This window comes from Triturus cristatus, chromosome 5_2 (genome assembly GCF_964204655.1).
Source record: "Triturus cristatus chromosome 5_2, aTriCri1.1, whole genome shotgun sequence".
Taxonomy (NCBI): Eukaryota; Metazoa; Chordata; class Amphibia; order Caudata; family Salamandridae; genus Triturus; species Triturus cristatus.
This window is the reverse complement of record NC_140588.1, coordinates 555,410,485-555,436,346: the sequence shown is the minus strand read 5'-3', so window position 1 is coordinate 555,436,346 and position 25,862 is coordinate 555,410,485. Positions and strand designations below refer to the sequence as shown.

The 25,862-nt window shown below is 33.8% G+C and overlaps 19 non-coding genes across 19 annotated transcripts; 8 read left to right on the top strand and 11 right to left on the bottom strand.

The window, feature by feature from the left end:
- Window positions 1-139: 139 nt before the first annotated feature.
- TRNAQ-UUG (transfer RNA glutamine (anticodon UUG)) lies at window positions 140-211 on the bottom strand. The gene has a single exon. It is a non-coding gene; the product is annotated as a tRNA-Gln (tRNA).
- A 1,545-nt stretch (window positions 212-1,756) lies between these two features.
- Window positions 1,757-1,828, top strand: TRNAQ-CUG (transfer RNA glutamine (anticodon CUG)). Its single transcript has one exon. It is a non-coding gene; the product is annotated as a tRNA-Gln (tRNA).
- An 825-nt stretch (window positions 1,829-2,653) lies between these two features.
- Window positions 2,654-2,725, bottom strand: TRNAQ-UUG (transfer RNA glutamine (anticodon UUG)). Its single transcript has one exon. It is a non-coding gene; the product is annotated as a tRNA-Gln (tRNA).
- A 1,545-nt stretch (window positions 2,726-4,270) lies between these two features.
- On the top strand, window positions 4,271-4,342 carry TRNAQ-CUG (transfer RNA glutamine (anticodon CUG)). Its single transcript has one exon. It is a non-coding gene; the product is annotated as a tRNA-Gln (tRNA).
- An 825-nt stretch (window positions 4,343-5,167) lies between these two features.
- TRNAQ-UUG (transfer RNA glutamine (anticodon UUG)) lies at window positions 5,168-5,239 on the bottom strand. The gene has a single exon. It is a non-coding gene; the product is annotated as a tRNA-Gln (tRNA).
- Window positions 5,240-6,786: 1,547 nt separating this feature from the next.
- TRNAQ-CUG (transfer RNA glutamine (anticodon CUG)) lies at window positions 6,787-6,858 on the top strand. Its single transcript has one exon. It is a non-coding gene; the product is annotated as a tRNA-Gln (tRNA).
- An 825-nt stretch (window positions 6,859-7,683) lies between these two features.
- On the bottom strand, window positions 7,684-7,755 carry TRNAQ-UUG (transfer RNA glutamine (anticodon UUG)). The gene has a single exon. It is a non-coding gene; the product is annotated as a tRNA-Gln (tRNA).
- A 1,545-nt stretch (window positions 7,756-9,300) lies between these two features.
- On the top strand, window positions 9,301-9,372 carry TRNAQ-CUG (transfer RNA glutamine (anticodon CUG)). Its single transcript has one exon. It is a non-coding gene; the product is annotated as a tRNA-Gln (tRNA).
- Window positions 9,373-10,197: 825 nt separating this feature from the next.
- Window positions 10,198-10,269, bottom strand: TRNAQ-UUG (transfer RNA glutamine (anticodon UUG)). The gene has a single exon. It is a non-coding gene; the product is annotated as a tRNA-Gln (tRNA).
- Window positions 10,270-11,816: 1,547 nt separating this feature from the next.
- On the top strand, window positions 11,817-11,888 carry TRNAQ-CUG (transfer RNA glutamine (anticodon CUG)). Its single transcript has one exon. It is a non-coding gene; the product is annotated as a tRNA-Gln (tRNA).
- Window positions 11,889-12,713: 825 nt separating this feature from the next.
- TRNAQ-UUG (transfer RNA glutamine (anticodon UUG)) lies at window positions 12,714-12,785 on the bottom strand. Its single transcript has one exon. It is a non-coding gene; the product is annotated as a tRNA-Gln (tRNA).
- Window positions 12,786-15,229: 2,444 nt separating this feature from the next.
- Window positions 15,230-15,301, bottom strand: TRNAQ-UUG (transfer RNA glutamine (anticodon UUG)). Its single transcript has one exon. It is a non-coding gene; the product is annotated as a tRNA-Gln (tRNA).
- Window positions 15,302-16,848: 1,547 nt separating this feature from the next.
- On the top strand, window positions 16,849-16,920 carry TRNAQ-CUG (transfer RNA glutamine (anticodon CUG)). Its single transcript has one exon. It is a non-coding gene; the product is annotated as a tRNA-Gln (tRNA).
- Window positions 16,921-17,745: 825 nt separating this feature from the next.
- Window positions 17,746-17,817, bottom strand: TRNAQ-UUG (transfer RNA glutamine (anticodon UUG)). The gene has a single exon. It is a non-coding gene; the product is annotated as a tRNA-Gln (tRNA).
- Window positions 17,818-20,254: 2,437 nt separating this feature from the next.
- TRNAQ-UUG (transfer RNA glutamine (anticodon UUG)) lies at window positions 20,255-20,326 on the bottom strand. The gene has a single exon. It is a non-coding gene; the product is annotated as a tRNA-Gln (tRNA).
- Window positions 20,327-21,873: 1,547 nt separating this feature from the next.
- On the top strand, window positions 21,874-21,945 carry TRNAQ-CUG (transfer RNA glutamine (anticodon CUG)). Its single transcript has one exon. It is a non-coding gene; the product is annotated as a tRNA-Gln (tRNA).
- An 825-nt stretch (window positions 21,946-22,770) lies between these two features.
- On the bottom strand, window positions 22,771-22,842 carry TRNAQ-UUG (transfer RNA glutamine (anticodon UUG)). Its single transcript has one exon. It is a non-coding gene; the product is annotated as a tRNA-Gln (tRNA).
- Window positions 22,843-24,389: 1,547 nt separating this feature from the next.
- TRNAQ-CUG (transfer RNA glutamine (anticodon CUG)) lies at window positions 24,390-24,461 on the top strand. Its single transcript has one exon. It is a non-coding gene; the product is annotated as a tRNA-Gln (tRNA).
- Window positions 24,462-25,286: 825 nt separating this feature from the next.
- On the bottom strand, window positions 25,287-25,358 carry TRNAQ-UUG (transfer RNA glutamine (anticodon UUG)). The gene has a single exon. It is a non-coding gene; the product is annotated as a tRNA-Gln (tRNA).
- Between the last annotated feature and the right edge of the window lie 504 nt (window positions 25,359-25,862).

Here is a 25,862-nt window from a genome sequence, read left to right as displayed (position 1 = left end):
GTAAAAATTCTATTATTTGCTCACATCTAGTAAACTTTTAGAGTATAATCAATAAATTAATTTTTCACCCTACCGGTATTAGATATGTGATATTAATGAATACACTTGAAAGAAAATGATTTGGTCAAGAGTCATAAAATGGTCCCACCGAGATTTGAACTCGGATCATTGGATTCAAAGTCCAAAGTGCTAACCATTACACCATGGAACCTCCCATGTGAAAGGAGCGCAAACTGCTGCAGCAATGTGGAAATGTCAAAGTTTTTAATATTCTTCTGTCAAAGAGAAACTGAATTGGATTGCTTTCCTATTCTGGTAAACTTTTGCATATTGAACTATGTTGGGGAAGGATGTTGCCCAAAAGACTCAAATAACGTTATAACTCTGTTGAACAGTGGTTTTTACGTGAGATAATATTTTTCAATGAAAGATAAGTTGCCCCCTGAGGCAAATCTCTTCTGTCAAAATGGAAAGCTCACCCTGGTACGGGAGGGTGGATGGTGTCATGGTTAGCACTCTGGACTCTGAAAACGGGGATCTGAGTACAAATTTCAGTGGGACTTATCTGAACTTTACAATTTTCTTTTCCATTCAGTTCTTAGAAGTTTTATTTGGAACAACATCACATTTACTTGTAAACATGTAAAAATCAACCTGTACATATGTATCTCTGTATATATAGCTATATGTCTCTGTATATTTATAGGAAAATATAAACATATAGATTATAAAAATAAATATAATTAGTGGAGGTGAAAATCATGAACAGTTGTTGCCTCTCAGCATTTGAAACATGAGTTTCTACTTCTTTCTCTTTTATATGTCCTGAAATTGAGATAGTCACTTTTTACTCATTATTGATCCAACAATACAGTTGATGTATACAAAGCATATCATATGATTTGTGAATAAAGTTCAAAAATGAGAATTTGATCAGTACCTGTGATGCCTCCGACCAAAAGCTTATATTTTACGATTGGAGATCAACTGTTGTAAATCAGCATGAAAAACATTTTCTTTTCACGATTTCCATACTAATATAAAACAACATTTTTACTAGCTGAATGAGATCATCATTTGGGTTCCTCTATGTTTGATTGAAGAAAACTTCTCATTCAAAATGTGCTATTTTCGCCTTATCAATAGCAGGAAAGCTTAAAAAAGTGATGCTGTGAATCACCCGTCTGAAATGCGTTTGAGAAAATCAGGATATGATTTTATAATGGCTAACTACTTTGTGAAGAAATTTGATGTCAAAGTATTGTAAAGTTTGTATTGATGTAACTTGTTCAAGCTGATGGACATTTTGAAAGCATTCAATAATTGACTCTTTCAACCTACTGGTGTTGGATTTGAGCTATCAATGAACAAAGATGAAGAAATGGAAAAGCTCAAGAGTAATAAAATAAGTCCCTCCAAGGTCTCAAATCGGATCATTGGATGCAAAGTCCAAATTGCCAACCATTGCTCTATGGAGCTACCCATGCAGGAGACAGAGACATTGCTTCTGTAGTCTGGAAATGTAGACTGTTTAATTATGCTACAGGCAAAGATGAACATTGTGATATAACTTTTATATTCTGATAAACATTTGAATATTTAACACTTTTATAGAGAATATAGCGAAAAGAATCAAATCACATTAAAGCTCTATCCACTATGACCATTCAAATGAGATATCTTTGTATCAATATAAGAGAAGGCCATCACTGAGGCGCTCTCTTTTGTCTCATTGGAAAAGTCACTCTTGTGAGAGGGTTCCATGGTGTAATGGTTAGCACTCTGGACTCTGAATCCAGCGATCCGAGTTCAAATCTCGGTGGGACCTACTACAATTATGAGATTCACTGTTTAACTCATTTTTTAGAATTTGGTCTAGAAAAAACTTAATATCAATGTTTTATACTGATGCGTATGAACGCATAAGTATGTATAGATGCATACATAGCTTTATCCGTCTAGATAGCTGTTAGACAATATGAACATATCAATTATTCATAAACATAAATATTGAAGCTGAACCTAGAAACTGTTCTTTCACATCCACATTGTAAACATGAGTTTATTTTCCTTTCTCATCTATATGGCCAGTAATGAGATAGTTCATTTTTGCTGATTTCTTAGCTGACAACATGCTGGACTTACACAGTGCATTTCATTGTGAATTTCTTTGAAAGTGAATTTCAGATTCACACCTTTGACATGTCTTTCAAAAGATTCAACTTTATTGGTTGTGGAATTACTGTTGAAAATCAGTGTGTAAAATCTTTGTACGTCTGAATTTCAAGATTATTATTCAAACTGCACATCTTCGGTCACCGTAATACAAAGTTTGGCTCCTCAAGTTTTGTTTTAATGAACGCTTTGCAATTAAAAAGTTCCTTGTTCCCCTTATCAATAACAGTAAGATTTTAAAAAGTAATGTCGTGCATCAGGCCCCTGTGATGAGTTTGAGAAACCAGAGTGAGTTTGTAAAATCTCTCATTATTTTGAGCCATTTAGTTTCCAGGTATTGTAAAAATTCTATTATTTGCTCACATCTAGTAAACTTTTAGAGTATAATCAATAAATTAATTTTTCACCCTACCGGTATTAGATATGTGATATTAATGAATACACTTGAAAGAAAATGATTTGGTCAAGAGTCATAAAATGGTCCCACCGAGATTTGAACTCGGATCATTGGATTCAAAGTCCAAAGTGCTAACCATTACACCATGGAACCTCCCATGTGAAAGGAGCGCAAACTGCTGCAGCAATGTGGAAATGTCAAAGTTTTTAATATTCTTCTGTCAAAGAGAAACTGAATTGGATTGCTTTCCTATTCTGGTAAACTTTTGCATATTGAACTATGTTGGGGAAGGATGTTGCCCAAAAGACTCAAATAACGTTATAACTCTGTTGAACAGTGGTTTTTACGTGAGATAATATTTTTCAATGAAAGATAAGTTGCCCCCTGAGGCAAATCTCTTCTGTCAAAATGGAAAGCTCACCCTGGTACGGGAGGGTGGATGGTGTCATGGTTAGCACTCTGGACTCTGAAAACGGGGATCTGAGTACAAATTTCAGTGGGACTTATCTGAACTTTACAATTTTCTTTTCCATTCAGTTCTTAGAAGTTTTATTTGGAACAACATCACATTTACTTGTAAACATGTAAAAATCAACCTGTACATATGTATCTCTGTATATATAGCTATATGTCTCTGTATATTTATAGGAAAATATAAACATATAGATTATAAAAATAAATATAATTAGTGGAGGTGAAAATCATGAACAGTTGTTGCCTCTCAGCATTTGAAACATGAGTTTCTACTTCTTTCTCTTTTATATGTCCTGAAATTGAGATAGTCACTTTTTACTCATTATTGATCCAACAATACAGTTGATGTATACAAAGCATATCATATGATTTGTGAATAAAGTTCAAAAATGAGAATTTGATCAGTACCTGTGATGCCTCCGACCAAAAGCTTATATTTTACGATTGGAGATCAACTGTTGTAAATCAGCATGAAAAACATTTTCTTTTCACGATTTCCATACTAATATAAAACAACATTTTTACTAGCTGAATGAGATCATCATTTGGGTTCCTCTATGTTTGATTGAAGAAAACTTCTCATTCAAAATGTGCTATTTTCGCCTTATCAATAGCAGGAAAGCTTAAAAAAGTGATGCTGTGAATCACCCGTCTGAAATGCGTTTGAGAAAATCAGGATATGATTTTATAATGGCTAACTACTTTGTGAAGAAATTTGATGTCAAAGTATTGTAAAGTTTGTATTGATGTAACTTGTTCAAGCTGATGGACATTTTGAAAGCATTCAATAATTGACTCTTTCAACCTACTGGTGTTGGATTTGAGCTATCAATGAACAAAGATGAAGAAATGGAAAAGCTCAAGAGTAATAAAATAAGTCCCTCCAAGGTCTCAAATCGGATCATTGGATGCAAAGTCCAAATTGCCAACCATTGCTCTATGGAGCTACCCATGCAGGAGACAGAGACATTGCTTCTGTAGTCTGGAAATGTAGACTGTTTAATTATGCTACAGGCAAAGATGAACATTGTGATATAACTTTTATATTCTGATAAACATTTGAATATTTAACACTTTTATAGAGAATATAGCGAAAAGAATCAAATCACATTAAAGCTCTATCCACTATGACCATTCAAATGAGATATCTTTGTATCAATATAAGAGAAGGCCATCACTGAGGCGCTCTCTTTTGTCTCATTGGAAAAGTCACTCTTGTGAGAGGGTTCCATGGTGTAATGGTTAGCACTCTGGACTCTGAATCCAGCGATCCGAGTTCAAATCTCGGTGGGACCTACTACAATTATGAGATTCACTGTTTAACTCATTTTTTAGAATTTGGTCTAGAAAAAACTTAATATCAATGTTTTATACTGATGCGTATGAACGCATAAGTATGTATAGATGCATACATAGCTTTATCCGTCTAGATAGCTGTTAGACAATATGAACATATCAATTATTCATAAACATAAATATTGAAGCTGAACCTAGAAACTGTTCTTTCACATCCACATTGTAAACATGAGTTTATTTTCCTTTCTCATCTATATGGCCAGTAATGAGATAGTTCATTTTTGCTGATTTCTTAGCTGACAACATGCTGGACTTACACAGTGCATTTCATTGTGAATTTCTTTGAAAGTGAATTTCAGATTCACACCTTTGACATGTCTTTCAAAAGATTCAACTTTATTGGTTGTGGAATTACTGTTGAAAATCAGTGTGTAAAATCTTTGTACGTCTGAATTTCAAGATTATTATTCAAACTGCACATCTTCGGTCACCGTAATACAAAGTTTGGCTCCTCAAGTTTTGTTTTAATGAACGCTTTGCAATTAAAAAGTTCCTTGTTCCCCTTATCAATAACAGTAAGATTTTAAAAAGTAATGTCGTGCATCAGGCCCCTGTGATGAGTTTGAGAAACCAGAGTGAGTTTGTAAAATCTCTCATTATTTTGAGCCATTTAGTTTCCAGGTATTGTAAAAATTCTATTATTTGCTCACATCTAGTAAACTTTTAGAGTATAATCAATAAATTAATTTTTCACCCTACCGGTATTAGATATGTGATATTAATGAATACACTTGAAAGAAAATGATTTGGTCAAGAGTCATAAAATGGTCCCACCGAGATTTGAACTCGGATCATTGGATTCAAAGTCCAAAGTGCTAACCATTACACCATGGAACCTCCCATGTGAAAGGAGCGCAAACTGCTGCAGCAATGTGGAAATGTCAAAGTTTTTAATATTCTACTGTCAAAGAGAAACTGAATTGGATTGCTTTCCTATTCTGGTAAACTTTTGCATATTGAACTATGTTGGGGAAGGATGTTGCCCAAAAGACTCAAATAACGTTATAACTCTGTTGAACAGTGGTTTTTACGTGAGATAATATTTTTCAATGAAAGATAAGTTGCCCCCTGAGGCAAATCTCTTCTGTCAAAATGGAAAGCTCACCCTGGTACGGGAGGGTGGATGGTGTCATGGTTAGCACTCTGGACTCTGAAAACGGGGATATGAGTACAAATTTCAGTGGGACTTATCTGAACTTTACAATTTTCTTTTCCATTCAGTTCTTAGAAGTTTTATTTGGAACAACATCACATTTACTTGTAAACATGTAAAAATCAACCTGTACATATGTATCTCTGTATATATAGCTATATGTCTCTGTATATTTATAGGAAAATATAAACATATAGATTATAAAAATAAATATAATTAGTGGAGGTGAAAATCATGAACAGTTGTTGCCTCTCAGCATTTGAAACATGAGTTTCTACTTCTTTCTCTTTTATATGTCCTGAAATTGAGATAGTCACTTTTTACTCATTATTGATCCAACAATACAGTTGATGTATACAAAGCATATCATATGATTTGTGAATAAAGTTCAAAAATGAGAATTTGATCAGTACCTGTGATGCTTCCGACCAAAAGCTTATATTTTACGATTGGAGATCAACTGTTGTAAATCAGCATGAAAAACATTTTCTTTTCACGATTTCCATACTAATATAAAACAACATTTTTACTAGCTGAATGAGATCATCATTTGGGTTCCTCTATGTTTGATTGAAGAAAACTTCTCATTCAAAATGTGCTATTTTCGCCTTATCAATAGCAGGAAAGCTTAAAAAAGTGATGCTGTGAATCACCCATCTGAAATGCGTTTGAGAAAATCAGGATATGATTTTATAATGGCTAACTACTTTGTGAAGAAATTTGATGTCAAAGTATTGTAAAGTTTGTATTGATGTAACTTGTTCAAGCTGATGGACATTTTGAAAGCATTCAATAATTGACTCTTTCAACCTACTGGTGTTGGATTTGAGCTATCAATGAACAAAGATGAAGAAATGGAAAAGCTCAAGAGTAATAAAATAAGTCCCTCCAAGGTCTCAAATCGGATCATTGGATGCAAAGTCCAAATTGCCAACCATTGCTCTATGGAGCTACCCATGCAGGAGACAGAGACATTGCTTCTGTAGTCTGGAAATGTAGACTGTTTAATTATGCTACAGGCAAAGATGAACATTGTGATATAACTTTTATATTCTGATAAACATTTGAATATTTAACACTTTTATAGAGAATATAGCGAAAAGAATCAAATCACATTAAAGCTCTATCCACCATGACCATTCAAATGAGATATCTTTGTATTAATATAAGAGAAGGCCATCACTGATGCGCTCTCTTTTGTCTCAATGGAAAAGTCACTCTTGTGTGAGAGGGTTCCATGGTGTAATGGTTAGCACTCTGGACTCTGAATCCAGCGATCCGAGTTCAAATCTCGGTGGGACCTACTACAATTATGAGATTCACTGTTTAACTCATTTTTTAGAATTTGGTCTAGAAAAAACCTAATATCAATGTTTTATACTGATGCGTATGAACGCATAAGTATGTATAGATGCATACATAGCTTTATCCGTCTAGATAGCTGTTAGACAATATGAACATATCAATTATTCATAAACATAAATATTGAAGCTGAACCTAGAAACTGTTCTTTCACATCCACATTGTAAACATGAGTTTATTTTCCTTTCTCATCTATATGGCCAGTAATGAGATAGTTCATTTTTGCTGATTTCTTAGCTGACAACATGCTGGACTTACACAGTGCATTTCATTGTGAATTTCTTTGAAAGTGAATTTCAGATTCACACCTTTGACATGTCTTTCAAAAGATTCAACTTTATTGGTTGTGGAATTACTGTTGAAAATCAGTGTGTAAAATCTTTGTACGTCTGAATTTCAAGATTATTATTCAAACTGCACATCTTCGGTCACCGTAATACAAAGTTTGGCTCCTCAAGTTTTGTTTTAATGAACGCTTTGCAATTAAAAAGTTCCTTGTTCCCCTTATCAATAACAGTAAGATTTTAAAAAGTAATGTCGTGCATCAGGCCCCTGTGATGAGTTTGAGAAACCAGAGTGAGTTTGTAAAATCTCTCATTATTTTGAGCCATTTAGTTTCCAGGTATTGTAAAAATTCTATTATTTGCTCACATCTAGTAAACTTTTAGAGTATAATCAATAAATTAATTTTTCACCCTACCGGTATTAGATATGTGATATTAATGAATACACTTGAAAGAAAATGATTTGGTCAAGAGTCATAAAATGGTCCCACCGAGATTTGAACTCGGATCATTGGATTCAAAGTCCAAAGTGCTAACCATTACACCATGGAACCTCCCATGTGAAAGGAGCGCAAACTGCTGCAGCAATGTGGAAATGTCAAAGTTTTTAATATTCTACTGTCAAAGAGAAACTGAATTGGATTGCTTTCCTATTCTGGTAAACTTTTGCATATTGAACTATGTTGGGGAAGGATGTTGCCCAAAAGACTCAAATAACGTTATAACTCTGTTGAACAGTGGTTTTTACGTGAGATAATATTTTTCAATGAAAGATAAGTTGCCCCCTGAGGCAAATCTCTTCTGTCAAAATGGAAAGCTCACCCTGGTACGGGAGGGTGGATGGTGTCATGGTTAGCACTCTGGACTCTGAAAACGGGGATCTGAGTACAAATTTCAGTGGGACTTATCTGAACTTTACAATTTTCTTTTCCATTCAGTTCTTAGAAGTTTTATTTGGAACAACATCACATTTACTTATAAACATGTAAAAATCAACCTGTACATATGTATCTCTGTATATATAGCTATATGTCTCTGTATATTTATAGGAAAATATAAACATATAGATTATAAAAATAAATATAATTAGTGGAGGTGAAAATCATGAACAGTTGTTGCCTCTCAGCATTTGAAACATGAGTTTCTACTTCTTTCTCTTTTATATGTCCTGAAATTGAGATAGTCACTTTTTACTCATTATTGATCCAACAATACAGTTGATGTATACAAAGCATATCATATGATTTGTGAATAAAGTTCAAAAATGAGAATTTGATCAGTACCTGTGATGCCTCCGACCAAAAGCTTATATTTTACGATTGGAGATCAACTGTTGTAAATCAGCATGAAAAACATTTTCTTTTCACGATTTCCATACTAATATAAAACAACATTTTTACTAGCTGAATGAGATCATCATTTGGGTTCCTCTATGTTTGATTGAAGAAAACTTCTCATTCAAAATGTGCTATTTTCGCCTTATCAATAGCAGGAAAGCTTAAAAAAGTGATGCTGTGAATCACCCGTCTGAAATGCGTTTGAGAAAATCAGGATATGATTTTATAATGGCTAACTACTTTGTGAAGAAATTTGATGTCAAAGTATTGTAAAGTTTGTATTGATGTAACTTGTTCAAGCTGATGGACATTTTGAAAGCATTCAATAATTGACTCTTTCAACCTACTGGTGTTGGATTTGAGCTATCAATGAACAAAGATGAAGAAATGGAAAAGCTCAAGAGTAATAAAATAAGTCCCTCCAAGGTCTCAAATCGGATCATTGGATGCAAAGTCCAAATTGCCAACCATTGCTCTATGGAGCTACCCATGCAGGAGACAGAGACATTGCTTCTGTAGTCTGGAAATGTAGACTGTTTAATTATGCTACAGGCAAAGATGAACATTGTGATATAACTTTTATATTCTGATAAACATTTGAATATTTAACACTTTTATAGAGAATATAGCGAAAAGAATCAAATCACATTAAAGCTCTATCCACTATGACCATTCAAATGAGATATCTTTGTATCAATATAAGAGAAGGCCATCACTGAGGCGCTCTCTTTTGTCTCATTGGAAAAGTCACTCTTGTGAGAGGGTTCCATGGTGTAATGGTTAGCACTCTGGACTCTGAATCCAGCGATCCGAGTTCAAATCTCGGTGGGACCTACTACAATTATGAGATTCACTGTTTAACTCATTTTTTAGAATTTGGTCTAGAAAAAACTTAATATCAATGTTTTATACTGATGCGTATGAACGCATAAGTATGTATAGATGCATACATAGCTTTATCCGTCTAGATAGCTGTTAGACAATATGAACATATCAATTATTCATAAACATAAATATTGAAGCTGAACCTAGAAACTGTTCTTTCACATCCACATTGTAAACATGAGTTTATTTTCCTTTCTCATCTATATGGCCAGTAATGAGATAGTTCATTTTTGCTGATTTCTTAGCTGACAACATGCTGGACTTACACAGTGCATTTCATTGTGAATTTCTTTGAAAGTGAATTTCAGATTCACACCTTTGACATGTCTTTCAAAAGATTCAACTTTATTGGTTGTGGAATTACTGTTGAAAATCAGTGTGTAAAATCTTTGTACGTCTGAATTTCAAGATTATTATTCAAACTGCACATCTTCGGTCACCGTAATACAAAGTTTGGCTCCTCAAGTTTTGTTTTAATGAACGCTTTGCAATTAAAAAGTTCCTTGTTCCCCTTATCAATAACAGTAAGATTTTAAAAAGTAATGTCGTGCATCAGGCCCCTGTGATGAGTTTGAGAAACCAGAGTGAGTTTGTAAAATCTCTCATTATTTTGAGCCATTTAGTTTCCAGGTATTGTAAAAATTCTATTATTTGCTCACATCTAGTAAACTTTTAGAGTATAATCAATAAATTAATTTTTCACCCTACCGGTATTAGATATGTGATATTAATGAATACACTTGAAAGAAAATGATTTGGTCAAGAGTCATAAAATGGTCCCACCGAGATTTGAACTCGGATCATTGGATTCAAAGTCCAAAGTGCTAACCATTACACCATGGAACCTCCCATGTGAAAGGAGCGCAAACTGCTGCAGCAATGTGGAAATGTCAAAGTTTTTAATATTCTACTGTCAAAGAGAAACTGAATTGGATTGCTTTCCTATTCTGGTAAACTTTTGCATATTGAACTATGTTGGGGAAGGATGTTGCCCAAAAGACTCAAATAACGTTATAACTCTGTTGAACAGTGGTTTTTACGTGAGATAATATTTTTCAATGAAAGATAAGTTGCCCCCTGAGGCAAATCTCTTCTGTCAAAATGGAAAGCTCACCCTGGTACGGGAGGGTGGATGGTGTCATGGTTAGCACTCTGGACTCTGAAAACGGGGATATGAGTACAAATTTCAGTGGGACTTATCTGAACTTTACAATTTTCTTTTCCATTCAGTTCTTAGAAGTTTTATTTGGAACAACATCACATTTACTTGTAAACATGTAAAAATCAACCTGTACATATGTATCTCTGTATATATAGCTATATGTCTCTGTATATTTATAGGAAAATATAAACATATAGATTATAAAAATAAATATAATTAGTGGAGGTGAAAATCATGAACAGTTGTTGCCTCTCAGCATTTGAAACATGAGTTTCTACTTCTTTCTCTTTTATATGTCCTGAAATTGAGATAGTCACTTTTTACTCATTATTGATCCAACAATACAGTTGATGTATACAAAGCATATCATATGATTTGTGAATAAAGTTCAAAAATGAGAATTTGATCAGTACCTGTGATGCCTCCGACCAAAAGCTTATATTTTACGATTGGAGATCAACTGTTGTAAATCAGCATGAAAAACATTTTCTTTTCACGATTTCCATACTAATATAAAACAACATTTTTACTAGCTGAATGAGATCATCATTTGGGTTCCTCTATGTTTGATTGAAGAAAACTTCTCATTCAAAATGTGCTATTTTCGCCTTATCAATAGCAGGAAAGCTTAAAAAAGTGATGCTGTGAATCACCCATCTGAAATGCGTTTGAGAAAATCAGGATATGATTTTATAATGGCTAACTACTTTGTGAAGAAATTTGATGTCAAAGTATTGTAAAGTTTGTATTGATGTAACTTGTTCAAGCTGATGGACATTTTGAAAGCATTCAATAATTGACTCTTTCAACCTACTGGTGTTGGATTTGAGCTATCAATGAACAAAGATGAAGAAATGGAAAAGCTCAAGAGTAATAAAATAAGTCCCTCCAAGGTCTCAAATCGGATCATTGGATGCAAAGTCCAAATTGCCAACCATTGCTCTATGGAGCTACCCATGCAGGAGACAGAGACATTGCTTCTGTAGTCTGGAAATGTAGACTGTTTAATTATGCTACAGGCAAAGATGAACATTGTGATATAACTTTTATATTCTGATAAACATTTGAATATTTAACACTTTTATAGAGAATATAGCGAAAAGAATCAAATCACATTAAAGCTCTATCCACCATGACCATTCAAATGAGATATCTTTGTATTAATATAAGAGAAGGCCATCACTGATGCGCTCTCTTTTGTCTCAATGGAAAAGTCACTCTTGTGTGAGAGGGTTCCATGGTGTAATGGTTAGCACTCTGGACTCTGAATCCAGCGATCCGAGTTCAAATCTCGGTGGGACCTACTACAATTATGAGATTCACTGTTTAACTCATTTTTTAGAATTTGGTCTAGAAAAAACCTAATATCAATGTTTTATACTGATGCGTATGAACGCATAAGTATGTATAGATGCATACATAGCTTTATCCGTCTAGATAGCTGTTAGACAATATGAACATATCAATTATTCATAAACATAAATATTGAAGCTGAACCTAGAAACTGTTCTTTCACATCCACATTGTAAACATGAGTTTATTTTCCTTTCTCATCTATATGGCCAGTAATGAGATAGTTCATTTTTGCTGATTTCTTAGCTGACAACATGCTGGACTTACACAGTGCATTTCATTGTGAATTTCTTTGAAAGTGAATTTCAGATTCACACCTTTGACATGTCTTTCAAAAGATTCAACTTTATTGGTTGTGGAATTACTGTTGAAAATCAGTGTGTAAAATCTTTGTACGTCTGAATTTCAAGATTATTATTCAAACTGCACATCTTCGGTCACCGTAATACAAAGTTTGGCTCCTCAAGTTTTGTTTTAATGAACGCTTTGCAATTAAAAAGTTCCTTGTTCCCCTTATCAATAACAGTAAGATTTTAAAAAGTAATGTCGTGCATCAGGCCCCTGTGATGAGTTTGAGAAACCAGAGTGAGTTTGTAAAATCTCTCATTATTTTGAGCCATTTAGTTTCCAGGTATTGTAAAAATTCTATTATTTGCTCACATCTAGTAAACTTTTAGAGTATAATCAATAAATTAATTTTTCACCCTACCGGTATTAGATATGTGATATTAATGAATACACTTGAAAGAAAATGATTTGGTCAAGAGTCATAAAATGGTCCCACCGAGATTTGAACTCGGATCATTGGATTCAAAGTCCAAAGTGCTAACCATTACACCATGGAACCTCCCATGTGAAAGGAGCGCAAACTGCTGCAGCAATGTGGAAATGTCAAAGTTTTTAATATTCTACTGTCAAAGAGAAACTGAATTGGATTGCTTTCCTATTCTGGTAAACTTTTGCATATTGAACTATGTTGGGGAAGGATGTTGCCCAAAAGACTCAAATAACGTTATAACTCTGTTGAACAGTGGTTTTTACGTGAGATAATATTTTTCAATGAAAGATAAGTTGCCCCCTGAGGCAAATCTCTTCTGTCAAAATGGAAAGCTCACCCTGGTACGGGAGGGTGGATGGTGTCATGGTTAGCACTCTGGACTCTGAAAACGGGGATCTGAGTACAAATTTCAGTGGGACTTATCTGAACTTTACAATTTTCTTTTCCATTCAGTTCTTAGAAGTTTTATTTGGAACAACATCACATTTACTTATAAACATGTAAAAATCAACCTGTACATATGTATCTCTGTATATATAGCTATATGTCTCTGTATATTTATAGGAAAATATAAACATATAGATTATAAAAATAAATATAATTAGTGGAGGTGAAAATCATGAACAGTTGTTGCCTCTCAGCATTTGAAACATGAGTTTCTACTTCTTTCTCTTTTATATGTCCTGAAATTGAGATAGTCACTTTTTACTCATTATTGATCCAACAATACAGTTGATGTATACAAAGCATATCATATGATTTGTGAATAAAGTTCAAAAATGAGAATTTGATCAGTACCTGTGATGCCTCCGACCAAAAGCTTATATTTTACGATTGGAGATCAACTGTTGTAAATCAGCATGAAAAACATTTTCTTTTCACGATTTCCATACTAATATAAAACAACATTTTTACTAGCTGAATGAGATCATCATTTGGGTTCCTCTATGTTTGATTGAAGAAAACTTCTCATTCAAAATGTGCTATTTTCGCCTTATCAATAGCAGGAAAGCTTAAAAAAGTGATGCTGTGAATCACCCGTCTGAAATGCGTTTGAGAAAATCAGGATATGATTTTATAATGGCTAACTACTTTGTGAAGAAATTTGATGTCAAAGTATTGTAAAGTTTGTATTGATGTAACTTGTTCAAGCTGATGGACATTTTGAAAGCATTCAATAATTGACTCTTTCAACCTACTGGTGTTGGATTTGAGCTATCAATGAACAAAGATGAAGAAATGGAAAAGCTCAAGAGTAATAAAAAAAGTCCCTCCAAGGTCTCAAATCGGATCATTGGATGCAAAGTCCAAATTGCCAACCATTGCTCTAAGGAGCTACCCATGCAGGAGACAGAGACATTGCTTCTGTAGTCTGGAAATGTAGACTGTTTAATTATGCTACAGGCAAAGATGAACATTGTGATATAACTTTTATATTCTGATAAACATTTGAATATTTAACACTTTTATAGAGAATATAGCGAAAAGAATCAAATCACATTAAAGCTCTATCCACTATGACCATTCAAATGAGATATCTTTGTATCAATATAAGAGAAGGCCATCACTGATGTGCTCTCTTTTGTCTCAATGGAAAAGTCACTCTTATGAGAGAGGGTTCCATGGTGTAATAGTTAGCACTCTGGACTCTGAATCCAGCGATCCGAGTTCAAATCTCGGTGGGACCTACTACAATTATGAGATTCACTGTTTAACTCATTTTTTAGAATTTGGTCTAGAAAAAACCTAATATCAATGTTTTATACTGATGCGTATGAACGCATAAGTATGTATAGATGCATACATAGCTTTATCCGTCTAGATAGCTGTTAGACAATATGAACATATCAATTATTCATAAACATAAATATTGAAGCTGAACCTAGAAACTGTTCTTTCACATCCACATTGTAAACATGAGTTTATTTTCCTTTCTCATCTATATGGCCAGTAATGAGATAGTTCATTTTTGCTGATTTCTTAGCTGACAACATGCTGGACTTACACAGTGCATTTCATTGTGAATTTCTTTGAAAGTGAATTTCAGATTCACACCTTTGACATGTCTTTCAAAAGATTCAACTTTATTGGTTGTGGAATTACTGTTGAAAATCAGTGTGTAAAATCTTTGTACGTCTGAATTTCAAGATTATTATTCAAACTGCACATCTTCGGTCACCGTAATACAAAGTTTGGCTCCTCAAGTTTTGTTTTAATGAACGCTTTGCAATTAAAAAGTTCCTTGTTCCCCTTATCAATAACAGTAAGATTTTAAAAAGTAATGTCGTGCATCAGGCCCCTGTGATGAGTTTGAGAAACCAGAGTGAGTTTGTAAAATCTCTCATTATTTTGAGCCATTTAGTTTCCAGGTATTGTAAAAATTCTATTATTTGCTCACATCTAGTAAACTTTTAGAGTATAATCAATAAATTACTTTTTCACCCTACCGGTATTAGATATGTGATATTAATGAATACACTTGAAAGAAAATGATTTGGTCAAGAGTCATAAAATGGTCCCACCGAGATTTGAACTCGGATCATTGGATTCAAAGTCCAAAGTGCTAACCATTACACCATGGAACCTCCCATGTGAAAGGAGCGCAAACTGCTGCAGCAATGTGGAAATGTCAAAGTTTTTAATATTCTACTGTCAAAGAGAAACTGAATTGGATTGCTTTCCTATTCTGGTAAACTTTTGCATATTGAACTATGTTGGGGAAGGATGTTGCCCAAAAGACTCAAATAACGTTATAACTCTGTTGAACAGTGGTTTTTACGTGAGATAATATTTTTCAATGAAAGATAAGTTGCCCCCTGAGGCAAATCTCTTCTGTCAGAATGGAAAGCTCACCCTGGTAGGGGAGGGTGGATGGTGTCATGGTTAGCATTCTGGACTCTGAAAACGGGGATCTGAGTACAAATTTCAGTGGGACTTATCTGAACTTTACAATTTTCTTTTCCATTCAGTTCTTAGAAGTTTTATTTGGAACAACATCACATTTACTTATAAACATGTAAAAATCAACCTGTACATATGTATCTCTGTATATATAGCTATATGTCTCTGTATATTTATAGGAAAATATAAACATATAGATTATAAAAATAAATATAATTAGTGGAGGTGAAAATCATGAACAGTTGTTGCCTCTCAGCATTTGAAACATGAGTTTCTACTTCTTTCTCTTTTATATGTCCTGAAATTGAGATAGTCACTTTTTACTCATTATTGATCCAACAATACAGTTGATGTATACAAAGCATATCATATGATTTGTGAATAAAGTTCAAAAATGAGAATTTGATCAGTACCTGTGATGCCTCCGACCAAAAGCTTATATTTTACGATTGGAGATCAACTGTTGTAAATCAGCATGAAAAACATTTTCTTTTCACGATTTCCATACTAATATAAAACAACATTTTTACTAGCTGAATGAGATCATCATTTGGGTTCCTCTATGTGTGATTGAAGAAAACTTCTCATTCAAAATGTGCTATTTTCGCCTTATCAATAGCAGGAAAGCTTAAAAAAGTGATGCTGTGAATCACCCGTCTGAAATGCGTTTGAGAAAATCAGGATATGATTTTATAATGGCTAACTACTTTGTGAAGAAATTTGATGTCAAAGTATTGTAAAGTTTGTATTGATGTAACTTGTTCAAGCTGATGGACATTTTGAAAGCATTCAATAATTGACTCTTTCAACCTACTGGTGTTGGATTTGAGCTATCAATGAACAAAGATGAAGAAATGGAAAAGCTCAAGAGTAATAAAAAAAGTCCCTCCAAGGTCTCAAATCGGATCATTGGATGCAAAGTCCAAATTGCCAACCATTGCTCTATGGAGCCACCCATGCAGGAGACAGAGACATTGCTTCAGTAGTCTGGAAATGTAGACTGTTTAATTATGCTACAGGCAAAGATGAACATTGTGATATAACTTTTATATTCTGATAAACATTTGAATATTTAACACTTTTATAGAGAATATAGCGAAAAGAATCAAATCACATTAAAGCTCTATCCACTATGACCATTCAAATGAGATATCTTTGTATCAATATAAGAGAAGGCCATCACTGATGCGCTCTCTTTTGTCTCAATGGAAAAGTCACTCTTGTGTGAGAGGGTTCCATGGTGTAATGGTTAGCACTCTGGACTCTGAATCCAGCGATCCGAGTTCAAATCTCGGTGGGACCTACTACAATTATGAGATTCACTGTTTAACTCATTTTTTAGAATTTGGTCTAGAAAAAATCTAATATCAATGTTTTATACTGATGCGTATGAACGCATAAGTATGTATAGATGCATACATAGCTTTATCCGTCTAGATAGCTGTTAGACAATATGAACATATCAATTATTCATAAACATAAATATTGAAGCTGAACCTAGAAACTGTTCTTTCACATCCACATTGTAAACATGAGTTTATTTTCCTTTCTCATCTATATGGCCAGTAATGAGATAGTTCATTTTTGCTGATTTCTTAGCTGACAACATGCTGGACTTACACAGTGCATTTCATTGTGAATTTCTTTGAAAGTGAATTTCAGATTCACACCTTTGACATGTCTTTCAAAAGATTCAACTTTATTGGTTGTGGAATTACTGTTGAAAATCAGTGTGTAAAATCTTTGTACGTCTGAATTTCAAGATTATTATTCAAACTGCACATCTTCGGTCACCGTAATACAAAGTTTGGCTCCTCAAGTTTTGTTTTAATGAACGCTTTGCAATTAAAAAGTTCCTTGTTCCCCTTATCAATAACAGTAAGATTTTAAAAAGTAATGTCGTGCATCAGGCCCCTGTGATGAGTTTGAGAAACCAGAGTGAGTTTGTAAAATCTCTCATTATTTTGAGCCATTTAGTTTCCAGGTATTGTAAAAATTCTATTATTTGCTCACATCTAGTAAACTTTTAGAGTATAATCAATAAATTAATTTTTCACCCTACCGGTATTAGATATGTGATATTAATGAATACACTTGAAAGAAAATGATTTGGTCAAGAGTCATAAAATGGTCCCACCGAGATTTGAACTCGGATCATTGGATTCAAGGTCCAAAGTGCTAACCATTACACCATGGAACCTCCCATTTGAAAGGAGCGCAAACTACTGCAGCAATGTGGAAATGTCAAAGTTTTTAATATTCTACTGTCAAAGAGAAACTGAATTGGATTGCTTTCCTATTCTGGTAAACTTTTGCATATTGAACTATGTTGGGGAAGGATGTTGCCCAAAAGACTCAAATAACGTTATAACTCTGTTGAACAGTGGTTTTTACGTGAGATAATATTTTTCAATGAAAGATAAGTTGCCCCCTGAGGCAAATCTCTTCTGTCAAAATGGAAAGCTCACCCTGGTACGGGAGGGTGGATGGTGTCATGGTTAGCACTCTGGACTCTGAAAACGGGGATCTGAGTACAAATTTCAGTGGGACTTATCTGAACTTTACAATTTTCTTTTCCATTCAGTTCTTAGAAGTTTTATTTGGAACAACATCACATTTACTTATAAACATGTAAAAATCAACCTGTACATATGTATCTCTGTATATATAGCTATATGTCTCTGTATATTTATAGGAAAATATAAACATATAGATTATAAAAATAAATATAATTAGTGGAGGTGAAAATCATGAACAGTTGTTGCCTCTCAGCATTTGAAACATGAGTTTCTACTTCTTTCTCTTTTATATGTCCTGAAATTGAGATAGTCACTTTTTACTCAGTATTGATCCAACAATACAGTTGATGTATACAAAGCATATCATATGATTTGTGAATAAAGTTCAAAAATGAGAATTTGATCAGTACCTGTGATGCCTCCGACCAAAAGCTTATATTTTACGATTGGAGATCAACTGTTGTAAATCAGCATGAAAAACATTTTCTTTTCACGATTTCCATACTAATATAAAACAACATTTTTACTAGCTGAATGAGATCATCATTTGGGTTCCTCTATGTTTGATTGAAGAAAACTTCTCATTCAAAATGTGCTATTTTCGCCTTATCAATAGCAGGAAAGCTTAAAAAAGTGATGCTGTGAATCACCCGTCTGAAATGCGTTTGAGAAAATCAGGATATGATTTTATAATGGCTAACTACTTTGTGAAGAAATTTGATGTCAAAGTATTGTAAAGTTTGTATTGATGTAACTTGTTCAAGCTGATGGACATTTTGAAAGCATTCAATAATTGACTCTTTCAACCTACTGGTGTTGGATTTGAGCTATCAATGAACAAAGATGAAGAAATGGAAAAGCTCAAGAGTAATAAAAAAAGTCCCTCCAAGGTCTCAAATCGGATCATTGGATGCAAAGTCCAAATTGCCAACCATTGCTCAATGGAGCCACCCATGCAGGAGACAGAGACATTTCTTCAGTAGTCTGGAAATGTAGACTGTTTAATTATGCTACAGGCAAAGATGAACATTGTGATATAACTTTTATATTCTGATAAACATTTGAATATTTAACACTTTTATAGAGAATATAGCGAAAAGAATCAAATCACATTAAAGCTCTATCCACTATGACCATTCAAATGAGATATCTTTGTATCAATATAAGAGAAGGCCATCACTGATGCGCTCTCTTTTGTCTCAATGGAAAAGTCACTCTTGTGTGAGAGGGCTCCATGGTGTAATGGTTAGCACTCTGAATCCAGCGATCCGAGTTCAAATCTCGGTGGGACCTACTACAAATATGAGATTCACTGTGTAACTCATTTTTTAGAATTTGGTCTAGAAAAAACCTAATATCAATGTTTTATACTGATGCGTATGAACGCATAAGTATGTATAGATGCATACATAGCTTTATCCGTCTAGATAGCTGTTAGACAATATGAACATATCAATTATTCATAAACATAAATATTGAAGCTGAACCTAGAAACTGTTCTTTCACATCCACATTGTAAACATGAGTTTATTTTCCTTTCTCATCTATATGGCCAGTAATGAGATAGTTCATTTTTGCTGATTTCTTAGCTGACAACATGCTGGACTTACACAGTGCATTTCATTGTGAATTTCTTTGAAAGTGAATTTCAGATTCACACCTTTGACATGTCTTTCAAAAGATTCAACTTTATTGGTTGTGGAATTACTGTTGAAAATCAGTGTGTAAAATCTTTGTACGTCTGAATTTCAAGATTATTATTCAAACTGCACATCTTCGGTCACCGTAATACAAAGTTTGGCTCCTCAAGTTTTGTTTTAATGAACGCTTTGCAATTAAAAAGTTCCTTGTTCCCCTTATCAATAACAGTAAGATTTTAAAAAGTAATGTCGTGCATCAGGCCCCTGTGATGAGTTTGAGAAACCAGAGTGAGTTTGTAAAATCTCTCATTATTTTGAGCCATTTAGTTTCCAGGTATTGTAAAAATTCTATTATTTGCTCACATCTAGTAAACTTTTAGAGTATAATCAATAAATTAATTTTTCACCCTACCGGTATTAGATATGTGATATTAATGAATACACTTGAAAGAAAATGATTTGGTCAAGAGTCATAAAATGGTCCCACCGAGATTTGAACTCGGATCATTGGATTCAAGGTCCAAAGTGCTAACCATTACACCATGGAACCTCCCATTTGAAAGGAGCGCAAACTACTGCAGCAATGTGGAAATGTCAAAGTTTTTAATATTCTACTGTCAAAGAGAAACTGAATTGGATTGCTTTCCTATTCTGGTAAACTTTTGCATATTGAACTATGTTGGGGAAGGATGTTGCCCAAAAGACTCAAATAACGTTATAACTCTGTTGAACAGTGGTTTTTACGTGAGATAATATTTTTCAATGAAAGATAAGTTGCCCCCTGAGGCAAATCTCTTCTGTCAAAATGGAAAGCTCACCCTGGTACGGGAGGGTGGATGGTGTCATGGTTAGCACTCTGGACTCTGAAAACGGGGATCTGAGTACAAATTTCAGTGGGACTTATCTGAACTTTACAATTTTCTTTTCCATTCAGTTCTTAGAAGTTTTATTTGGAACAACATCACATTTACTTATAAACATGTAAAAATCAACCTGTACATATGTATCTCTGTATATATAGCTATATGTCTCTGTATATTTATAGGAAAATATAAACAGATAGATTATAAAAATAAATATAATTAGTGGAGGTGAAAATCATGAACAGTTGTTGCCTCTCAGCATTTGAAACATGAGTTTCTACTTCTTTCTCTTTTATATGTCCTGAAATTGAGATAGTCACTTTTTACTCATTATTGATCCAACAATACAGTTGATGTATACAAAGCATATCATATGATTTGTGAATAAAGTTCAAAAATGAGAATTTGATCAGTACCTGTGATGCCTCCGACCAAAAGCTTATATTTTACGATTGGAGATCAACTGTTGTAAATCAGCATGAAAAACATTTTCTTTTCACGATTTCCATACTAATATAAAACAACATTTTTACTAGCTGAATGAGATCATCATTTGGGTTCCTCTATGTTTGATTGAAAAAAACTTCTCATTCAAAATGTGCTATTTTCGCCTTATCAATAGCAGGAAAGCTTAAAAAAGTGATGCTGTGAATCACCCGTCTGAAATGCGTTTGAGAAAATCAGGATATGATTTTATAATGGCTAACTACTTTGTGAAGAAATTTGATGTCAAAGTATTGTAAAGTTTGTATTGATGTAACTTGTTCAAGCTGATGGACATTTTGAAAGCATTCAATAATTGACTCTTTCAACCTACTGGTGTTGGATTTGAGCTATCAATGAACAAAGATGAAGAAATGGAAAAGCTCAAGAGTAATAAAAAAAGTCCCTCCAAGGTCTCAAATCGGATCATTGGATGCAAAGTCCAAATTGCCAACCATTGCTCTATGGAGCCACCCATGCAGGAGACAGAGACATTGCTTCAGTAGTCTGGAAATGTAGACTGTTTAATTATGCTACAGGCAAAGATGAACATTGTGATATAACTTTTATATTCTGATAAACATTTGAATATTTAACACTTTTATAGAGAATATAGCGAAAAGAATCAAATCACATTAAAGCTCTATCCACTATGACCATTCAAATGAGATATCTTTGTATCAATATAAGAGAAGGCCATCACTGATGCGCTCTCTTTTGTCTCAATGGAAAAGTCACTCTTGTGTGAGAGGGTTCCATGGTGTAATGGTTAGCACTCTGGACTCTGAATCCAGCGATCCGAGTTCAAATCTCGGTGGGACCTACTACAATTATGAGATTCACTGTTTAACTCATTTTTTAGAATTTGGTCTAGAAAAAATCTAATATCAATGTGTTATACTGATGCGTATGAACGCATAAGTATGTATAGATGCATACATAGCTTTATCCGTCTAGATAGCTGTTAGACAATATGAACATATCAATTATTCATAAACATAAATATTGAAGCTGAACCTAGAAACTGTTCTTTCACATCCACATTGTAAACATGAGTTTATTTTCCTTTCTCATCTATATGGCCAGTAATGAGATAGTTCATTTTTGCTGATTTCTTAGCTGACAACATGCTGGACTTACACAGTGCATTTCATTGTGAATTTCTTTGAAAGTGAATTTCAGATTCACACCTTTGACATGTCTTTCAAAAGATTCAACTTTATTGGTTGTGGAATTACTGTTGAAAATCAGTGTGTAAAATCTTTGTACGTCTGAATTTCAAGATTATTATTCAAACTGCACATCTTCGGTCACCGTAATACAAAGTTTGGCTCCTCAAGTTTTGTTTTAATGAACGCTTTGCAATTAAAAAGTTCCTTGTTCCCCTTATCAATAACAGTAAGATTTTAAAAAGTAATGTCGTGCATCAGGCCCCTGTGATGAGTTTGAGAAACCAGAGTGAGTTTGTAAAATCTCTCATTATTTTGAGCCATTTAGTTTCCAGGTATTGTAAAAATTCTATTATTTGCTCACATCTAGTAAACTTTTAGAGTATAATCAATAAATTAATTTTTCACCCTACCGGTATTAGATATGTGATATTAATGAATACACTTGAAAGAAAATGATTTGGTCAAGAGTCATAAAATGGTCCCACCGAGATTTGAACTCGGATCATTGGATTCAAGGTCCAAAGTGCTAACCATTACACCATGGAACCTCCCATTTGAAAGGAGCGCAAACTACTGCAGCAATGTGGAAATGTCAAAGTTTTTAATATTCTACTGTCAAAGAGAAACTGAATTGGATTGCTTTCCTATTCTGGTAAACTTTTGCATATTGAACTATGTTGGGGAAGGATGTTGCCCAAAAGACTCAAATAACGTTATAACTCTGTTGAACAGTGGTTTTTACGTGAGATAATATTTTTCAATGAAAGATAAGTTGCCCCCTGAGGCAAATCTCTTCTGTCAAAATGGAAAGCTCACCCTGGTACGGGAGGGTGGATGGTGTCATGGTTAGCACTCTGGACTCTGAAAACGGGGATCTGAGTACAAATTTCAGTGGGACTTATCTGAACTTTACAATTTTCTTTTCCATTCAGTTCTTAGAAGTTTTATTTGGAACAACATCACATTTACTTATAAACATGTAAAAATCAACCTGTACATATGTATCTCTGTATATATAGCTATATGTCTCTGTATATTTATAGGAAAATATAAACAGATAGATTATAAAAATAAATATAATTAGTGGAGGTGAAAATCATGAACAGTTGTTGCCTCTCAGCATTTGAAACATGAGTTTCTACTTCTTTCTCTTTTATATGTCCTGAAATTGAGATAGTCACTTTTTACTCATTATTGATCCAACAATACAGTTGATGTATACAAAGCATATCATATGATTTGTGAATAAAGTTCAAAAATGAGAATTTGATCAGTACCTGTGATGCCTCCGACCAAAAGCTTATATTTTACGATTGGAGATCAACTGTTGTAAATCAGCATGAAAAACATTTTCTTTTCACGATTTCCATACTAATATAAAACAACATTTTTACTAGCTGAATGAGATCATCATTTGGGTTCCTCTATGTTTGATTGAAAAAAACTTCTCATTCAAAATGTGCTATTTTCGCCTTATCAATAGCAGGAAAGCTTAAAAAAGTGATGCTGTGAATCACCCGTCTGAAATGCGTTTGAGAAAATCAGGATATGATTTTATAATGGCTAACTACTTTGTGAAGAAATTTGATGTCAAAGTATTGTAAAGTTTGTATTGATGTAACTTGTTCAAGCTGATGGACATTTTGAAAGCATTCAATAATTGACTCTTTCAACCTACTGGTGTTGGATTTGAGCTATCAATGAACAAAGATGAAGAAATGGAAAAGCTCAAGAGTAATAAAAAAAGTCCCTCCAAGGTCTCAAATCGGATCATTGGATGCAAAGTCCAAATTGCCAACCATTGCTCTATGGAGCCACCCATGCAGGAGACAGAGACATTGCTTCAGTAGTCTGGAAATGTAGACTGTTTAATTATGCTACAGGCAAAGATGAACATTGTGATATAACTTTTATATTCTGATAAACATTTGAATATTTAACACTTTTATAGAGAATATAGCGAAAAGAATCAAATCACATTAAAGCTCTATCCACTATGACCATTCAAATGAGATATCTTTGTATCAATATAAGAGAAGGCCATCACTGATGCGCTCTCTTTTGTCTCAATGGAAAAGTCACTCTTGTGTGAGAGGGTTCCATGGTGTAATGGTTAGCACTCTGGACTCTGAATCCAGCGATCCGAGTTCAAATCTCGGTGGGACCTACTACAATTATGAGATTCACTGTTTAACTCATTTTTTAGAATTTGGTCTAGAAAAAATCTAATATCAATGTTTTATACTGATGCGTATGAACGCATAAGTATGTATAGATGCATACATAGCTTTATCCGTCTAGATAGCTGTTAGACAATATGAACATATCAATTATTCATAAACATAAATATTGAAGCTGAACCTAGAAACTGTTCTTTCACATCCACATTGTAAACATGAGTTTATTTTCCTTTCTCATCTATATGGCCAGTAATGAGATAGTTCATTTTTGCTGATTTCTTAGCTGACAACATGCTGGACTTACACAGTGCATTTCATTGTGAATTTCTTTGAAAGTGAATTTCAGATTCACACCTTTGACATGTCTTTCAAAAGATTCAACTTTATTGGTTGTGGAATTACTGTTGAAAATCAGTGTGTAAAATCTTTGTACGTCTGAATTTCAAGATTATTATTCAAACTGCACATCTTCGGTCACCGTAATACAAAGTTTGGCTCCTCAAGTTTTGTTTTAATGAACGCTTTGCAATTAAAAAGTTCCTTGTTCCCCTTATCAATAACAGTAAGATTTTAAAAAGTAATGTCGTGCATCAGGCCCCTGTGATGAGTTTGAGAAACCAGAGTGAGTTTGTAAAATCTCTCATTATTTTGAGCCATTTAGTTTCCAGGTATTGTAAAAATTCTATTATTTGCTCACATCTAGTAAACTTTTAGAGTATATTCAATAAATTAATTTTTCACCCTACCGGTATTAGATATGTGATATTAATGAATACACTTGAAAGAAAATGATTTGGTCAAGAGTCATAAAATGGTCCCACCGAGATTTGAACTCGGATCATTGGATTCAAGGTCCAAAGTGCTAACCATTACACCATGGAACCTCCCATTTGAAAGGAGCGCAAACTACTGCAGCAATGTGGAAATGTCAAAGTTTTTAATATTCTACTGTCAAAGAGAAACTGAATTGGATTGCTTTCCTATTCTGGTAAACTTTTGCATATTGAACTATGTTGGGGAAGGATGTTGCCCAAAAGACTCAAATAACGTTATAACTCTGTTGAACAGTGGTTTTTACGTGAGATAATATTTTTCAATGAAAGATAAGTTGCCCCCTGAGGCAAATCTCTTCTGTCAAAATGGAAAGCTCACCCTGGTACGGGAGGGTGGATGGTGTCATGGTTAGCACTCTGGACTCTGAAAACGGGGATCTGAGTACAAATTTCAGTGGGACTTATCTGAACTTTACAATTTTCTTTTCCATTCAGTTCTTAGAAGTTTTATTTGGAACAACATCACATTTACTTATAAACATGTAAAAATCAACCTGTACATATGTATCTCTGTATATATAGCTCTATGTCTCTGTATATTTATAGGAAAATATA